Here is an 18,663-nt window from a genome sequence, read left to right on the forward strand (position 1 = left end):
GACCTCTTACATCCAGGACAGCTTATAATAAGGACAGACAACACCACAGTAATGTGGTACATAAACAAGCAAGGGGGTACACACTCCTACCCTCTATGCAGGCAAGCAATGACCTTGTGGAACACAGCACTGGCTTACCAAGTTCAATTACAAGCTCAGTTCCTGCCAGGAAAAAAGAACACATTGGCAGACGACCTAAGCAGAAACATCATGGATCCCCACGAGTGGAAACTGGATCCACAAGTATTTGCAATGATAACTCAAAAATGGGGGCGCCCAGACATAGTTTTGAGGGTTGGCAAACAGGTCTATCCGCTATCAAAATTTTGCACAAGGACATTTCACCATCAAGCTTGGAAAGTGGACGCACTCTCAGTTGGAAAATGCTGACAGTATATGCCTTTCCTCCATTGCCCCTTCTCACAAAGGTGCTGCTGAAAGTCAGGATGGAGAGACCACGAATGATACTCATTGCCCCAGACTGGCCACGCCAGCGCTGGTACCCACTACTAAGGAACATGGCCCACCATGGATTTTACCACAAATTCCTCATCTGCTCACACAGCAAGACAGTCAGATTCTACACAGCCAGCTCAAAACCTTAAATTTGGCTGCATGGCAAATCACCTAAGCAACCAGCCAACTCCTCTTTCACAAGCTGTTATGGATGTCATTCTGGAGGCCAGGAGGCCCAGCACCAGGAAAGCCTACTCAGACAAATGGAAAAGATTTTGCGCCTGGAACCAAGCTAAAGGCCAAAATACCCTTCAGCCGGACATACCTCAGATTCTACAATATTTACACAAAGGACTTTCTTTTTCATCTATTAAAATCCACGCCTCGGCTATTTCAGCTCACTACAACACGGATCCTCCCTTATTTTCACATCCACTTCTAAGGCAGTACCTCAGAGGGGCCAAAAACATTAGACCTCCCAGGAGAGCGCCAACACCAACTTGGGACCTCAATTTTGTTCTGGAAAAACTTATGTCGCCACCTTTTGAGCCAGATTTTTCAGCTGATTTAAAGTTTATATCATGGAAGACTGCCCTGCCGCTAGCAATTACTTCAGCCAGAAGAGTCTCAGAGCTACAGGCACTGATGGCAGTAGAGCCTTTCCTCATTTTTCTTCAAGACAGAGTTTCTCTACAAACTAACCCCTCCTTTATGCCAAAGGTGGTATCCAGTGTGGCTTTAAATCAAACCATCCATTTACCCACCTTCTTCCCAAATCCACAGAACAAAGGAGAAAGACTCCTGCACTCCTTGGACATTCACAGGCAACTACGTTTCTACTTGGATAAAACTAAGGTTTTCAGAAAATCTGACCAGCTTTTTGTATCCTATGCTACAGCATCACAAGGAAAGGCTATCTCAAAACAGACCATTTCCAAATGGATAGGACATTGCATACGTTTTTGCTACACCCATCATGGAAAACCAGTTCCTGCTAGCATAAAGCCCCACTCCACCAGGGCAGCAGCTACACACAGCCTTCCTCAGGGGGGTGCCAACCAAGGATATTCTGGAAGCTGCAACTTGGAGTTCAGTACACACCTTCACCAAACACGATCACTTACTACTTTACTCTAAGACTAGAGCTGGCTTCGCCACTGCAGTTTTGCAGGGCCTTCCAGCCTCCTCTAACCCTGTTTGACTCCACCTCCCATCCTTAGCTTTGGGATTCTACCCAAGTGTGATGACTGCAGCAGGGTAACACGATTAACATAATACAGTTTTGTACCTACCATAAATGTAGATGTTCGAGTGTATAACCTGCTGCAGTCCAGGTTACCCTCCCTCCATCCCCTCTGACCTAACTAAAACCTTTCAATACCTTAAAATCTGATGCAACCTTTGTGGTGTATTTGCTTATAGCTGGAGGGATGTTTTGTTTGTGCTAAACTTTTATTATTGGTATTATCTACTGACCACCTTTTGTGGGGGGCACCTGACATCTGGGGCAAGAAAAACTGAAGAAAATTGCGTCTGATGCCTCTTGTATACCCCTGGTGCACTGACGTCAGGGAAGAAGCGACAGCAACCGACGCTGGACCAAGACTTTGGAATTCAGGCCGACTGCGGGACAGCCTGACAGCAAGATAACCCAAGTGTGATGACTGCAGCAGGGTATACACTCGAACATCTACATTTATGGTAGGTACAAAACTGTACTTTCTGTGGTTCGATTCACGGCTGGGGTACCTTCTGTGCGGAGTCTGCATGTCCTCCCTGTGGTCGCGTGGGTTTCCTCTGGGTGCTCTGGTTTCCTCCCACATCCCAAAGACATATGCAGTAGGTGGATTGGACACTCTAAATTGGCCCTAGGTGTGAGTGTGTGCGTGTGTGTGCCTTCTGTGGAAGGTTGGGCACAGCTGTACACAGTTTGTTCTGTTTGAATTGACATTCCTGGCCATTATGTTGCATTATTTATTTCTTTGCACTGTACTTTTCCCTGGTGTGAGTCACATATCCTGTCAAGCATTTGTCTCATTTGACTGGGAGTTATTTGTCAGCCTTGAACATCAGCATTGATTGCAACTTAGTCTACATTTAAAGACAAATCAAGTTATTTCCTTTTTGATGAGTTTTGAAAATGAGACCTCTGACTGTGACTAGTAGTAACAGTTTATAAGTCAACAACACAATATCTCTGGATTTTTCTACTTTTTTCTTCTCTTAGTAACTGCAGCACTCCTTGAAACAAACTCTAGTTCTTGTGTAAATTCTTTGTTTTGCTGGTAAATATGTACTCAGTCTGTTTTATGTGGATAATTTAGTCCCAGTAGGTTATGTAATGTCCTCTGCACTCTGAGGTGTCTTGTGCAAAGACATTCTTAATGTACTTTGCAAGGGTTTATGGTCTGTTTGCACCTGAACTTGCTTTCCTTAACTATATTTTAGGAATTTCTAACATTCATAAACAGTTGCTGCCCATTCCTTTTGTGCTTGAGTATATTTATAAATACTCTTGACCAATAAAGTATTGATTGGTCTGTCCTTTTGTAGGATCACCCCTTCTACTGTTCAGACCGACATCTGCTTGTGATTCCTTTCAATATTTATTAAACTGGTTTCCTGAGCATTTCATTTTTAGGGGGCATCCTTCTGCAACAACTTTCTTAGATGCATAGTTATTCAGACATTTTAGGTATGAACCTTGCAACTCATCATAATTCTAGAAACTTATGTAATGCTTACTTTTGTCTTTGTTATTGGCACTGTTGCTGTGACTTTTATTTGAATATGTGCTTGTGTCCTCAGACTCTGTGTTTGTGTCCTGACAGAGTGTAACTCCTGCATTTTGGATATATCACTCTTACTTTTTCTGCATTACTTTACCCTGAAATAATGCTGTCTTAGTGTATTCTGCAGCTGTAGAGTAACGTCTCCTTTTTCATACAATTCTTGTATCTTTAACCATAAAATAATAAATCATCTGTTAATGTTTGCAACACTATTCAATCTTCCGGTTACTTGTACATGTGCTGCTTGGAATATGTCATATGAAATAGCAAATTGTTAATGTGCATTTAAATATTCATACTTTTCAGTTTTTTTTTTTTTTATCTCTTTATGTGCTAGAATCTCTGGTTTACATCTGGTACTGAAAACAAAGTTAGCATTTTGCCCTTTTTTAGGGGTGGGTCCACTCGGACCTCATTGATTGTTATTATCCCGACATCCACAGCGGGGCTACCAGCTACTCTCCAACCTCCCTGGACTTAATATGTTTTTTTGTTGGGGCCATTCATGGATCCTGAGGGTATCCTGGGGCTCAGCTCATCTGTGCTTCCATCTGGGTGAGGTGAGGGGGTGGGGTTTTATTTTTATGACCTGCTCTCACTTCCCTTTCCCCACCACAATGCTCGTTGTTTACATCTGAGGGCAGCTCTCCTGTATAAACTGCACTCCTCTAAGGGAGCATATCAGTGAGTGTCCTCCCACCTGGGATGGACATACCTCCCCACCCTGCCGCTCTGTTAATCGACAGAGCTGTTAATTGAACCCAGGCTAGCTTGGGAGTAGTTAGGACTGTATCCTTCTATGCCACTGGGGCAGCTCAGCATTTTGCCTTATTGAGACCATTTCTTCATCAGTAAGACATGAATAACTATTTTCATCACTTTATTTAGAGCTTGTGGTCAGTACAGATGAGAATCTTCCTTTACATCAGAAGTCCTATTGTTCACCTTAGCAGTTGGCATAATTTACCTTACAGACACAAGGAACAGAGTTTGATTCTCGCCTCTGGAAAATTTGCTAGGCTTGTAATGCTTTGCAAAAGGCATATAGCTTGGTACTTACTATGAGTAGTAGCACTTACATTTTCAGTTTGTGTCCGTTCCTGGCTTGCTCCTGATAACTGCTGGTGTTTTTCTTGACAGATGTATTGCTGAGCTAATCTCCCAGATTATTTGTGTGTGATTCTCCTGGCAGACTTTCTAAGCCTGTAAGTAAATCGGCAAAGCTGTGCAGGTTGTTATTACTGTGGCCTTGTACACTATTTGTGAAATTTCGGTCAGTGTTTCTGAATGTGTACAGGAGTGCATCCACTTTTGTTTTACACTGTCAGTTTATTTATTTTTCATTCCTCGCTTCTCACAAGTGAGAAAACCCAGAATATTAAGTATATTAGCTTTCTCAAGTGTTATGATTTGAAATAGGATCTTATTACTTAATTATTTATATTTATACTGACTGTACTTGTTGCCCTTAATGTCCTAACAATGTGCATAGCTCTTTTTCTGTGCCTTTCGGTGCTAAAAAATGCTTTCATACATATTACACTCCACTGCGTATTTCCATTTGGTTTACATTCATCATTTTGGTTATTAATTCTCAGTATTTCTTGATGAGAATTTTCAACACTTAACCAGCAAAACTGGGATAGGCAAAGGTAGGATGAACAAAAGGGACATGAAGAAATTAGAAGCCCCTTTCAGGCAGGCACGTCAAGCATGATCAAAACATAAGAAAGAAGCTAAAAGAGAGAAAAAATATTATCACTACTACAGTGATAAAGGTCACAGCATAAATCAAATATGCTCTGGCACGTTAAACCTCTTCTCCATCATTAGATTCATAGGAAAGTACTAATCTAACTGCATTTAAACGTCATTTTAAGCCTAATCAGTTTCCCTTTTTGTGCTTGAAGTAACCTATTCCATTTGGTCATATGAATTATCGACCATGGGATGGGCAAGGTCAGCTATATTACCCCTAATGAGAGTAACTGGAATCATGCCATAGATAATTTGAAGGGACCCATGCATAGGATAAAGCATTTAGGAGCTGCATCTGTCCATTAGTAGTACAGGGAGCAGTCCTGGTGTAAATTTTGTTTCCCATCCATAGATCTAAGTTGTGCTTGAAGATAGACAGGGATGAACTTTTTTCTTATGTGGATGGGGTGTCTGTTCCATAGCAGCGGTATCCTCTGTCAAATGTATCTGACCCCCCCCCCCAAAAAAAAAAAAAAACATTCTGTTGATGTTGCAGAATAGGTATAGTTCCCTATACAGTATTTCTGATGCCATTTGACTTGCTGATGTGCAGTAAATCCATCAGTAATGGTCAGAGGATCCCTTGTATGCTAGACATGGGTCACATCTTAGCAGTCTGTAGGATACAGAGTGTAGTGACATGACTTTGAGTCAGTCCATGTAGGACATGCTGTTTAGGCCTTGTACCCTTTTATTAAGGTGTCTGTGCAGGCATTCCAGTTGTAGAGTATGTCTTTACAGATGTGTTCTATTCAATGTTTGGCCTAATGAGGGCTGAGTAAAGGGGGAACAATGACATCCTTTGATCTATGCACAATCCCTTTGTTTATAACCTGTGCAGTATAGAAGGACTTTCTTACAACAGTAGACACATGTTGATCAAAAGTTAGGTCACTGTCTACATACGTTCCCAAATCCCAAGGAACCGGGTCAGCTCTTTGGGGCGTATTGTCAATGCTATAGTTCCCTAGGTAGATGACTTCACAAGGGATACAGTAATGCATTTTTTGGCATTTTGTTTCAGACTATAGTTGTGACATCACTTATTTATTTGAGACAAACCTTCCTGCAGGATGGCTAAGTCATTTGGGTATTCAGTGACTGCTCCTAGCTTGCAGTCATCTGCAGACTTGGTCAGCCAGTGCCCTTTGGTATTGGCTTTTAGTTCAGAAACATAAATGCTAAACAGGAGAGGTCCCAGCACATAACTACAGGGGACTCCACTGGTGACTGGTCTCTTTGTTGAGGTAACTTCCCATATTTTGATTGTTTGCATCCTGTCTGTGAGCCAGTTGGCAGTCCAGCAGGAGACGTAAGGGTTTATTTAGCTTTTCTACTATGCCTTAGTGGGGAATTGTGTCAAGAGCTTTGGCCAGGTTGAAGTATGTGGTATATGTATGTTTTACCTTCATTTAGTGCTTTGGTGACTTTTTCAAAAAAAATCCACCAGGTTGAGTAAGCTTTGGCCCGCCTTGACGAATCCAAACTGAGATGGGTCTAGTGTTTGGACGTTCCATATATCCTGACTGATTCCATGACAAGTCTTTCCATGGCTTTGCATATGAGGATGGTCAGACTTTTTTGGGTCTGTTATTGTCTGGGTCTGTGAAAGGCCCAAACTTATGCAGGGGACTGACTGTAGCTGTTCTCTATTCTCTTGTTACAAAACCTATATGGAGGCTTAGATTGAACAGTGATGTTCATCGTGCATACAGCTGCAGTAATCACAGATGGGTTCTCTGCCGTCAGGCGGGTCCTCGGTCGGCCGAATTCCAAAGTCTAGGTCTGGCGTCGGTTGTCGTCGCTTTCTTTCCTGACGTCAGTGCGACAGGGGTATACAAGACACAGCCGATGCCATATTCTCCAGTCTTTTTTGCCGCGCGGTGCCCGAAGCAGAAGCAGTTCGCAAGTGCCGGTCGGCCAGCTCCTGAAATTAGGAATAATTGTGTGGCTAAATAGTGCTTGATGCTATTTAAAGGGTCAATCCCAGTGTTTAAAATTAGGGTCCGAGTTAAGCTGACAGAAGTCGCACCCACTTTGACACGTCACTTTCATTCCCACCCACAGTGTCATTTTATGTTTAAATATCCTTTAAATCCACAGTTCCTGTCTTGTTTCATGTCCCAGGAGGATAAACTAATCTTTTGATTTGTGTTCCTCTCCGACTTGCGTTGGATTGGGGAGCTATGCCGCCAGCTCCTGGCTCATATTTAGAATAAAAAAAGCTGTGCCAGGGAAAAGGGACATCAGTGTATACTAATTTTTAAATTTTGCATCACTCGTGCTTCTACAGATGTGCAAGCAGCCCGCTCATAAAAAATAGTGCATTTGTCTAGTATTATTCAGAAATCGGCACATATCAAACTAGAAGCTGAAAAAGGAATAGAAGTGTTTGTCTACTAATGCTCCAACCTTTTGTCACACACTTGCTTTTTATGGAATCACTAACAGGTCTGAAAGTCACTACACCAGGCTAGTATTCAAAAATCAGAGTATAGTAAAATATGAAAGAAAAAGAAATATGGTTTCCACTGTTTGCCTGACTAAAATTGTTGTAGATGGCCAGGATTCACAATCACCACAGAATAAAATATGAAAGAAACAAAAAACTCTGTTTTACTAATGTTTTAAAAGTCTTGCATTACTGATGTGCTTTCTAGAGTAGCAGCAGCAGTCGGGTTATTAATGTTTGAAGGGCTACTTTTCTCAGTTGGTAAAATGCACAGATTAAACTAATGAATAAAGCTCACAGGGAGAGCTCTTTTCCGTGCAACTGTAGCTGAGACGGAATTAGCTTACACTTTGAAACTTCCTTCAGGCACTCTTCCCCCACCCACCTTAGCCAAATGTGAGCATGGTCAGAAAGGCAAACCTGAAATGTAAACAAAGGCTGAATCAAAACAAAAAGTCCCTGGGGACTGTCCCTTTAAGATGCATCCAGGGATATTTGCAGGACGCATTTATGCAGCATTTTTAGCTTTTGATAGTACATTTAGGAATTAATCTTGTATGATGGCTTGAAGTGAACCAATTTTGGGTATATCTTGAGGGACAGATTGAGGTGGGAGAGAAGGGTAAAGTTTAGAGCTAAATTTGTCGGACAGTAGGTTAGCTATGTCATTAGTCTCAGTGTAGGCGATAGCATTCACTGTCAAGTCAACACATTGCTGCATTGTGCTTTTGAGATTGTGAACGTAACTAAAAAAAAATGCTTTTTGATTTTCTTTTGCATAGGAAGCTATTTTAGTCTCAGACTTGGCTTTGGTGAATTTTATTAGTCTTCTGAGTTTTGTTTATTTCAGTGACAAGGGCTGTAACATCCTGGGAATTACCGTTTTTGCTTTTGCTCAAATTATATTTTATTATAAAGCTTGTTAGTACTATGGTTCCACCATGTGGATTTGTTTCTGGGATTTGCCCTTCAGTTATTCCTTCAATTCAAGCTGCATCTGTGCAGCTGTTGGTATAGTGTGGTGGTGTGCATTTCTGCATATTCAGAGGAATTAACCTGGTTTGGTGAGGATTTGAAGCTTGCCAGTGTATCACTTAGATGTAGGTAGTTTGTCTTAAAGAAATCTCTAAAGGTACCTTGGCTGGAAGAAATCTGTGGTTTCAGTTTTATTTAGAAGAAAACTGCTTTATGGTCAGATGCACCATCCCTTGCTTATCTTTATCACTTGTTACAAGATGGTCTTGTATTAGTAAAGACAAGATCCAAGATGTTAGTCCCCTAGTGGATACTCTGACTAATTGTTCCAGGGCATTTATATTGAGGAAGTCCAGGAATCTCTGTGCTAGAGAAGTAGTGGTGGTGTATGTGTCCCAGTTTTATAGTTGGATAGTTTTAGATTGCCTAGGAAAATGGTATTGTGTTTATTACTGAGTGATTCTAGTTCCTGTAGATGGGCATTGTGGCTTTCTTTTGGCATGGAGAGAAATTAAAAATCTTTTCAACTGGGTCCATACCCTAGTTGACCTGGGGATAAGACCACTGTGATGAAAACTGAAATTTTCTCTAATAGATTTTGAGAAGCTTGAAGCCAGTCTGCCTGGCTAGGAGGGACAGCCGGCTTTCACTTTTCGGTGAAATACATTTTTGGCAGTAGTCAACAACTTCCAAAATGAGGTGACTTAAGTCATTGGAATCTTAATAGAGATAGAGACCCGATACAATTGTATGCCTGTCTACTAATTGATGATTTTATTCCAAGATTGCCCAACAGATGGTCTGAACAGTAACTGGGGAGAAAATCCAAGGCCGGGCATTCAGAGAAGTTAAGAACCCCTTCACAAACAATACCCACTTGACTCATTCAACACTGACCCAAGTTCCCAAGAAAAAAATGTTTTACTGCACAGACCCTAAACAGTGTGCAAATGGGGGAGAGGGAGAGTCACATAAAATTAGACTTATTCAGCTGGAAAGTATGGATGATCAGAAAGAGGGATGCAGTGAAACCAAAATATCCATTGGTAGCTTATAAATGTAGAAACTGATAACATTTTAATATGCACCCCATCAAAGAATTCCTCAGCAAGTCTGCTGAAGTAGTGTATGCAGAACCAAGTATCCACTAGTAAAGTCCTGTAAGCCTGCTATCTCTTAATCATCTGATTCAGAAAAAGAAGGTAGCTATCAGGCTGAAGGATATATTCCTGTTCTCAACAAGAGAAACCATGCAGCAATACCAGCATCAGCAATAACCTTCATTTAGTTCTGTAGAATCCTGAATGACAGCCCTAAAGAGGATAATTTAGTAAGATTGATACTGATAAATAACTCTGTGTCTTCAAATACTGCAAAAAATGAATTATGCCTAGATAAAATATTCTGACCTGCAGCACCCCAAAGCAAATCTAACTCCATTTGTTTCCAAGACATGAAGTGTGACTCCACTCATCCTGTAAGGGCATGAGAAAATATAATGCTGACAAATTAGTGTTTATGTCTGTGAGTTGTATCCCAGCAATAAGTGTATTGCTCCCAATTTGAAGCGGCGGAGAGGAACATCAGTACTTAAGTGTTCATTCTTCACTTTGTACCAGCCATTGTGTGGGCATAGATGTGGTCAAGGGGTATAGCAGCTTAGAGGCTAGCATAATTTGCAACAAGGTTAACTTTTGATCTATAGGTGGTTTGAAGTTATCTGTTATCCAGGTGGTCTTTAGGGATGGCCTATAATCTACTTGTAAGTATTATCCTAGTGAGGTTACAGGAAGGATCCAAAGCCATTTTTAAAAGTGTGATGCATAGGGGCTCCTGATAAAATGAGGAGAAGTTGACCAAACAAAATGTGGCTTATGACAGATGTCTAATTTGCATGTTTACCCAAGCATAGACAGAGTCCACAGTCCACCAGCTGCTTTCAAGCCATAGCTTGGCTGGATGCCAATAGGCATGCAACATGCGCTTGAAGATTGTTGGTATACATGCTGACACCAGATAATTGAGCTGCAGCCTGCTTATTGAATAGTTGTGCAAGGGTCCACTCTTCCAGATTATTAAATGGCTTGTTGGCCAGTGCATAGCAGGAAAGGGAAAAGGAGGCATCTTTGCATTTTCCCACAAACCAAAGAAATCCAATCCGGTGTTTACTTTCCCCACACATACAGAACTAAAGAAGCTGAAATAAACATCCTTAAGACCGTCTCAAGCTGCAGAGGGAAATCCTTACTCTTTAAGAAGCCAAACTAAGTGTCCCTTGTAGTGTTTGTCTGAGGCTTTCTAAATGGCAAATCCCAAGACAGTCAGTGGGATGTGCAAATCCCTTGCCTCATCTGTAATTGTCTGAAGAAGTACTGTTAGCATAGTTATTCTGTTCAATGGAAAAAAAAAACTGCTAGTCTTCTCAGTGTGGAAGTATACATTTTCTTTCAAATTATTTAAAATAAGTAGAAGACAATTTTGTGTCAAAACTACATATTGCTTGAAGGAAATGTATACATTCCAGTGCTCTGGAAGAGTTTGTAAGTTGCACATGAGCTTTCTTTGAGTAGTAAATGCACTGCATGTCCAGAGCATGTCTGTATTGGATTGTTATTGCATCAGAACTGAAAATCCTCTATGTTGTATAAGAAGTGACATTTTCTGTCATTGAAGATAACATCACTGCTAAAAATCCCTTTACTTACAAATGCAGCTAAGTCTCTTCACAGCTACTCTGTGCCAACTCACTTCATTTGTATATAGTTAATTCAGAGTCCTTATAGCACAAGTGACCGTAACATTTGATGTTCTTCGTGTTTCACTTGCAGTCATCATACTTGGGTTATCTGCCTGCAGGTAGCCCTCAGTTGGCCTGAATACCAGAGTCTTGGGAATTCTGCGTCGGATGCTGTCGCTTCTTTCATGACGTCAGGTTGTCAAGGGTATAAAACAAGCAGCCGACGCCATTACATCAGTCTTTCTTGCCGAGAAGGAGCCCGAAGCAGAAGCAGTTCGCAAGTTCCGGTCAGCTGCTACCTGAAATTTTCATTTTTCGAATTTCAAACCTGAAGTCTTCTAAAGCTAAGTACCCCGTTGGGGATTCTTTTTTTCTTGTTCTAACCGATGTCAGAAAAAGTAAACAGTTGTCTTGCCTGTGGAAAGCAAATACCTCACAGAGATTTTCATTCTTACTGCGCCACCTGTTTAGGCCCAGACCACGACGTCCCTCGCTGTTGGTTTTGTGCCTTATTTAACACCAGAACCATCCATCTTCGGGCTATTTTTGTCGTTAAATTCTTTTGCTCTCGTTCTCCGTATTCCGAAATGGCTTCGATAAGCCATCCGACTACTGATCTTCCGAAAAACTGTAAAGATAAAGACAGAGACCGCATAGGTCCAAAACTGCCAACAGTGCTTCCGTTAAGCTAGTCACCAGTCTGCCAGTATTCGGTGAGGCACCTTTGCAGCCCCTGATACCCGCTTCTACAGATTGTGACCCATTCGGAGTCCGGTATGCCGTGAGATGCTTCTTCGACTATGGAACCTGCGGATGCCTCTACCTTGGATGGGTCTGGAGCCGCTGTGCAAGCACTGGCTTCTAAGGGTGTATTTCGACCTACTGATATTCGCATTAAACCGACAACTTCGTTTTCAGCTAAAACTACCGGGTTTCTCAGGCCCAGAGTACACACTACGTCTAGAAAACCGACGGCCAAAGCGCTTGCTCAAGCTCCCATGCCACAAAAACAAATGCTTAGAATGGCTGAAGACCATATCACCCTAATTAGGGGAAGCCAGCCTTCCCCTGCTAAGAGACAAAGGACTGAGTTTCTTTCTGATTCTACAGACCAGGTGTCCGATGACTCTCACCCTTCTGATTTCCAAGACATAACCTTATCAACCTTTGAGGATTCAGATGCAGAGGAATCCATTCCCTCTGCCTCCCCTCTAGAGGATTTTTCTTTTGTTGAAACCTTGCATATTTTAAGAGACAGTTCCGCTGGGAATGATAGGACCATCCTCAGTCCAAAAGGAGACTCAGGGAATTTTTAGAGTTGCCTCAGCACAGGCTTCTAGCTATACCCCCTGTCCTGGATGTTGTAGATGATGTCTTCATGGAATCTATTCTTACTCCAGACACTTTACCACTGGCCTCTAGAAAACCTGACCGGTACTACAGAGTACCGGATTCTCACAAACGTCTCTTTAAGAATCATACTGCGGAACCTGAGACCATTTTCCAGGGACCTAAAGGTATTAAGGCTACTACAACCAAAAACCCTATTCCTTCCGACAGGGATTCCAGAGCTTTAGACAGATTGGGTAAGAAGGTATATACCTCTGCAACTCTTTCCATCCGGGCATTGAATTGCCAGTTTCACATGTTGAAGTACCAGCAACATGTTATGGAACTAATTAAACAAAAAATGGTGTTCATTCCAGATTGTCCAAAAAAAAATAAAGATTTACAAGAGTTAATGCATTCTGCAAACCAAGTTAGTAAGCATACTTTGCAGTGTGGCTTTGATGATCTAGAAGCAACTTGCAGGGCTGCAGTCACTGGGTCTTTACTGAGAAGGCATGCTTGGCTGAAGGAACATACCTTGCCAGACCATGTCAAATCAAAATTACTAGACGCTCCTTTAAATCAGGACCATTTGTTTGGCACCAAAGCAGACGAGGTTCTTAAAAAGATGCAAGAAAAAGCTAAATCTATACAAACTGTTAAAGAATTCTTACAAGTGCAGCCACCTAGATTCAGTAGACATTAGCCTTCTAAAAACTGGTCCTTTCCAGCCCCTTCCAGGCCTTCTCAGTCCAAATACAGGGGAACCAGACCACCAAGACTACAGTCTCAGGGTAATGCAGAGATCTAAACAATGGAGTGTTCCCACCTCAAAAACAGGGAGTGGTAAGCCACCCCCTTATGGAAAACGTTCACAATGACTTTTCAATTATCCTTCCTAGCCCTGCCCAACTACTTGCTCCCTTAGGAGGAAAACTTCCCCTTCATGCCAAAAAAATGGATGCCCATTACTCAGGACAGATGGGTTCCAAACATTGTATCTCAGGGGTACAGATTCTACTTCCATTTACTGCCAACCCCAAGTGGGTTTCCAGACCTTCCTCCAAACCAGTGGGCAGAGGCTCAAAAGCAAGTACTGTCCCTGCTCAGTATCAGGGCCATTCAACCTGTTCCACTACAACTAAGGGGACAGGGTCTCTACTCCAGATTGTTCCTGTTGCCCAGAAAAGAGGGCTGTTGGCGCCCTATCCTGGATCTATCAATACTCAACACTTTTCTGGTGGTCCCAAAATTCAGAATGCTTACCCTGCAACAGCTTCTCCCTGTGCTAGCCAAGGATGCCTGGTTAGTCACCCTAGACTTATTTGCACATCCCCATAAGGGAGTCTTGCAGGAAATATCTACGCTTCAGGGCAGGCTCTATGTACGATCAGTTCTCTGCACTTCCCTTTGGCTTATCTACTGCGCCCAGAGTATTCACAAAGTGCCTGGCTCCAGCCTTTGCATACTGCAGGCAGAGAAATATCCACATTCTCCCATACTTGGACGATTGCTTGATTCAGGCGGACAGTCAGGAATTGCTACTTCAGCACCTGACATTTGTAAAAAGACTCCTATCTTCATTGGGGTACACCCATCAACGAAAAGAAATCACAACTGATGCTCAGTCAAAAAATTGTATTACTGGGAGCAAGCTTGAACACAACTTCCCAGATGGCGTTTCTCACTCCAGAAAATCAGGTCCATTTGAACAACTACGTCAAACAAATGGCCACCAAAACCCAGCTATCTGCATTGAAAATACTGCAAGCCCTAGGGTTCATGGCCTCATGCATTCTGCTAATTCTGTATGCAAGACTGCATATGAGGAAACTTCAGTGGTACTTAAAAAGTCTTTGGTGCCAACATTCTCAGGACCTGGAAACAGTAATTCCTATCATACCTTGTCTAAGGGCAGAGTTCCTTTGGTGGGCAGAAGCATGCAGCCACAACAAGGGATTGCCTTTCGCTCAACCCCTTGCTGTCCAAATCATGACTACAGACACATCAGACTATGCATGGGGGGGGGGGCACATGGCAGGCAAATGCATTCAGGCCAAGTGAAGCCCAGGATAAATCCTCCTGCACATCAATCAAAAAGAGATGTTAGCTGTGCAGTGTGCTCTGACAGCCTTCAAGTACCTAATCCTTCCAGGACAGCTGCTGATAAAAACAGACCACACCACAGTTATGTGGTACATAAAAAAGTAGGGGGGAGCTCATTCTTACACACTCTGCAGGTTAGCCATGGCCCTGTGGAACACAGCCTTGAGCAGCCAAGTGCATCTACAAGCTCAATTCCTGCCAGGCAAACAGAATTCACTGGCAGGCGACTTAAGCAGAAATCTCCTGGACCCACATGAGTGGAAATTGGAGCCCAACACCTTCAGCCTTCTAATCCAGAGGTGGGGGACACCAGAGGTGGACCTCTTTGCCACCTCCGAGAACCACCAGTTGAGCAAATTTTGCACCAGGAACCCTCACAGCAGGGCCTGGAGAGTGGATGCCTTATCCTTCAAATGGGAAAACCTCTCAATTTATGCCTTTCCACCTCTGCCCCTCCTCTCAAAGGTACTACTCAAGATCAGACAGGACAGCCCAAGGCAGTTATTATTGCCCCAGACTGGCCACGCCAGCACTGGTATTCACTCTTACGCAGTCTGACAACAGTGCCACCCTGGCACCTTCATCAGACACCTTCCCTGTTGTCTCAGCAGGAGGGACAGATTTTGCATCCCCAGCTGCAAACCCTAAATCTTGCAGCCTGGCTTATCCCCCGAGTACTCCACCAGCAACCCTCAACAAACAGGTGCTGGACGTCATTCTTGAGGCCAGAAGGCCTAGTACTTGGAAATCCTATGCTGAAAAGTGGAAAAGATATTGTTCTTGGAATCAGTCTCGAGGAAAGGACACAGCTGTGCCCTCCTTGCGTCAAATCCTTGATTACCTAGCAGAGCTACTCCACAGAGGCCTATCCTTCTCCTCCATTAAGATTCATGCCTCTGCCATCTCAGCTCATTATAATACTGAGCCACCTCTTTTCTCTCACTCTCAAATCAAACAGTTCCTGGGAGGGGCTAACAACTTGAGGCCCCTTAGGAGAGCACCCACCCCGCCTGGGACCTTAACTTTTGTACTGGAAAATCTCATGCTTCTCCCTTTTGAACCTGCGGCTTCAGCAGAGTTAAAATTCCTTTCTTGGAAAACAGCCTTGCTTTTAGCCATAACCTCAGCTAGAAGAGTGTCTGAGTTACAGGCACTAATGGCTGTGGAACCCTTCATTATTTTCCATGCTGACAGTGTTTCCCTCAGGACTAACCCGTCCTTTATGCCTAAGGTGGTCTCCAGTGTGGCTCTAAACCACCATCCATTTGCCAACCTTCTTCCCTAATCCTCAGAATAAAGGGGAAAGGATCCTACACTCCTTGGATGGGCACAGACAGCTCAGGTTCTACCTTGACCAGGACTGTACCTTTCAGAAAATCTGACCAGCAGCTAGTCAGTTTTGCTACAGGGGCAGAGGGCAAGGCCATTTCAAAGTAAACCATTTCCAAATGGATAGCACACTGCATCCATTTCTGCTACAAGCACCATGGAAAACCTACCCCACAGGGGATCAGAACACATTCCACTAGGGCTACTATCATCTCTACAGCATTTCTCAGGGGAGTCCCTACCAGGGACATTCTGGAAGCTGCAACCTGGAGTTCTGTACACACTTTTACCAAGCATTACCACTTACCTATTCTTTTTCCAAATCCAGAGCTGGATTTGCTACAGCAGTCTTACAGGGCCTGCTAGCCAGCCCTAACTCCTCTTGACTGCCTCCACCCTTCCTCAGCTTTGGGAATCAACCCAAGTGTGATGACTTCAACAGTGAAACACAAAGAACATAGTACAGTTGTGTACACTTACCATAAATGTAGATGTTAGAGTGTATTCACTGTTGCAGTCCTGGTTTCCCTCCCTCCAGCCCCCTCTTTTTCACTATCCTTTCTACCTATCCTCTATATGGCCATTTTTTATGGCAGTGGTATTTACTTTTTACTGGTGGTGTTCCACACCATGTACTAGCTTCCTATTTGGGGGGCTTCTGACATCTGGGGCAAGAATAACTAATGTAATGGCATCGGCTGCCTGTTTTATACCCCTGACGACTTGACGTCATGGAAGAAGTGACAGCATCCGACGCAGAAATCCAAAGACTCTGGTTATGTGCCTGCAGGTAGCCTTCAGTCGGCCCGAAAACCAAAGTGTAATGCCTGCAACAGTGAATACACTTTTGAATATCTACATTTATGGTAAGTGTACACAACTGTACTCTGTGTATCTGAGAGCAACCATAATTCTGTAAAATGTCTGGCTAAAGAGCTTGGACGGTGTTTTGAGCTGTCTGTGTATACATTATGTGCAAACTAAATAAGCCTTAGTATGACATTGTGCAAAGTTCCTTTTTATTAAATTTTCTTAAAAAATAGGCATACAACTTTTCAGAGTGGGAGATGAATTCTGTTTAGAATTTGTATACTGTGGTAGTTTGACTGGGATGTCTAGCATACCCCTTTTCAGCAGAGGTCTAGGGAAAATGCTCCACAGAAATAGATGGATCAATATGGTACAAAAGTCGCTCATTGTACAGACATAGTGATACACCAGTAAATACTATAATAAACAGTGTTATAGCTTTAAGTTATATTGTGAAACAATGCATACAGTACTTAACTTTATCATTTGCCGGAGGGAAAAAATCGGCAATGGAGTTGAGGTAAGGTGCAGCAATACCTGCATCTAGCCCAGGATAAAGGATGTGTGAAAATTTGTACCTGGTTTGGACATGCTGTAGGAGACATTACATAATTTGTTGGCCAGTGGGGGAGGGACTTGGGTACAAAAATTCCACTGGTTGCCAGGGATTATGCTGCACTAAGAATACCCTGATTTCTTATTTGTGGAATGTGAGGTCGCTAAACTTAGGCCCCCTTCTGTTGGAGGCGGGCAGACCAGTCTTGTGGGTTGTGGGCCTCCCAGTGGCATTGCTGTTGCATCTTTGGGGCTAACAGCAAAGGGATTCCTGTCTTATTGCTGTTAAACCCCAAAGATGCAACAGCAATATGACAGGAATATCTTTGCTGTTAGCCCCAAAGATGCAACAGCAATGCCACTGGGGCGAACAGCAAAGAGATTACTGTCTTATTTGTCCTTTCTGTAAGGACATACCAGTTACTAAAAATGCCTTTTCATATCTGTAGTCAAACTGTTATCTGTTGTTGTCATAAGTATGTCCGTTCACAGTTCATTGGACCATCATAGGTTATCAAGTAGTTTCACAAAGCACCTGTGTGTACCTTTTTGGCTTTTTGTAATGCTTTGGATAAGGACCGTTTAGTATTGCACCTTGGTCATCCTTTTTACACCTTTTATAGAGCCTTGCAAGCTTGATGCAGTATCCAGAGGAAATGAGTGTTTTGATAGAGTTTTGCTTCATGAGTTCCTGAAGTTAGTACTTTATTTACCTGTGCGATACAAGAATCCATTCACTGCTTGCATGTGTCTTGCCTGTTGAAAGATACTGTTGCTTTGTGATCTATTTTGCTCTGTAGTTAGCATTTGGGATTGCGCTGTTTTAATAGAAGAAATCCCTTTTTTCTCCCTCATTGGGGGTAAATTGCTTTTTGTTTTGATTGCAAACACTTTAGACCTTGCTTTCAGATTATCCAGTAAAATACAAGGTTGTTAGATAGGATTTTCTGCTACTCATCCACAGTTTTTTTATGTTACTGCAAAACCTCATGGGAAAATTGAGAGACCACTTCACTTAGTCTGGATTGTGGGATATTCCGGGAAGTCTGGTATGGAAATAAGTTGCAGGGTTTGTTCTGCTGCTTACTATTCTGTTGCATTTCTGCTCCAAGTGCATAGTCTTGGAGACCTTTTGTTATGCTGAATACACCACACAGATGTACTGCAGCAAATTTTCATAAAAACTAATCAATTATACTTCATAGAGGTATGATGTTTGAGTAAGTGCAAAACATGCTTTAGTGTTATTTCCTTTCTCACATTGTCTGTCACCAGTCTGCTAATCCCGAGCAGCTGTTCCTTACAATATCCCACTTACTTCCTATACTAGTGGGAAGGCCAGGAAGGCTTTTGAGGTGTATTCT

General features: G+C 42.7%; 1 protein-coding gene across 2 annotated transcripts in view; it reads left to right on the forward strand.

Moving 5' to 3' along the window:
- LOC122815755 (26S proteasome regulatory subunit 7-like) overlaps positions 1 to 18,663 on the forward strand; it is a 435,881-nt gene that overhangs the window by 92,543 nt on the left and 324,675 nt on the right. The window lies entirely within an intron of this gene.

Source organism: Protopterus annectens, chromosome 11.part0, assembly GCF_019279795.1.
Source record: "Protopterus annectens isolate FY-2018-M chromosome 11.part0, PAN1.0, whole genome shotgun sequence".
Taxonomy (NCBI): domain Eukaryota; kingdom Metazoa; phylum Chordata; order Ceratodontiformes; family Protopteridae; genus Protopterus; species Protopterus annectens.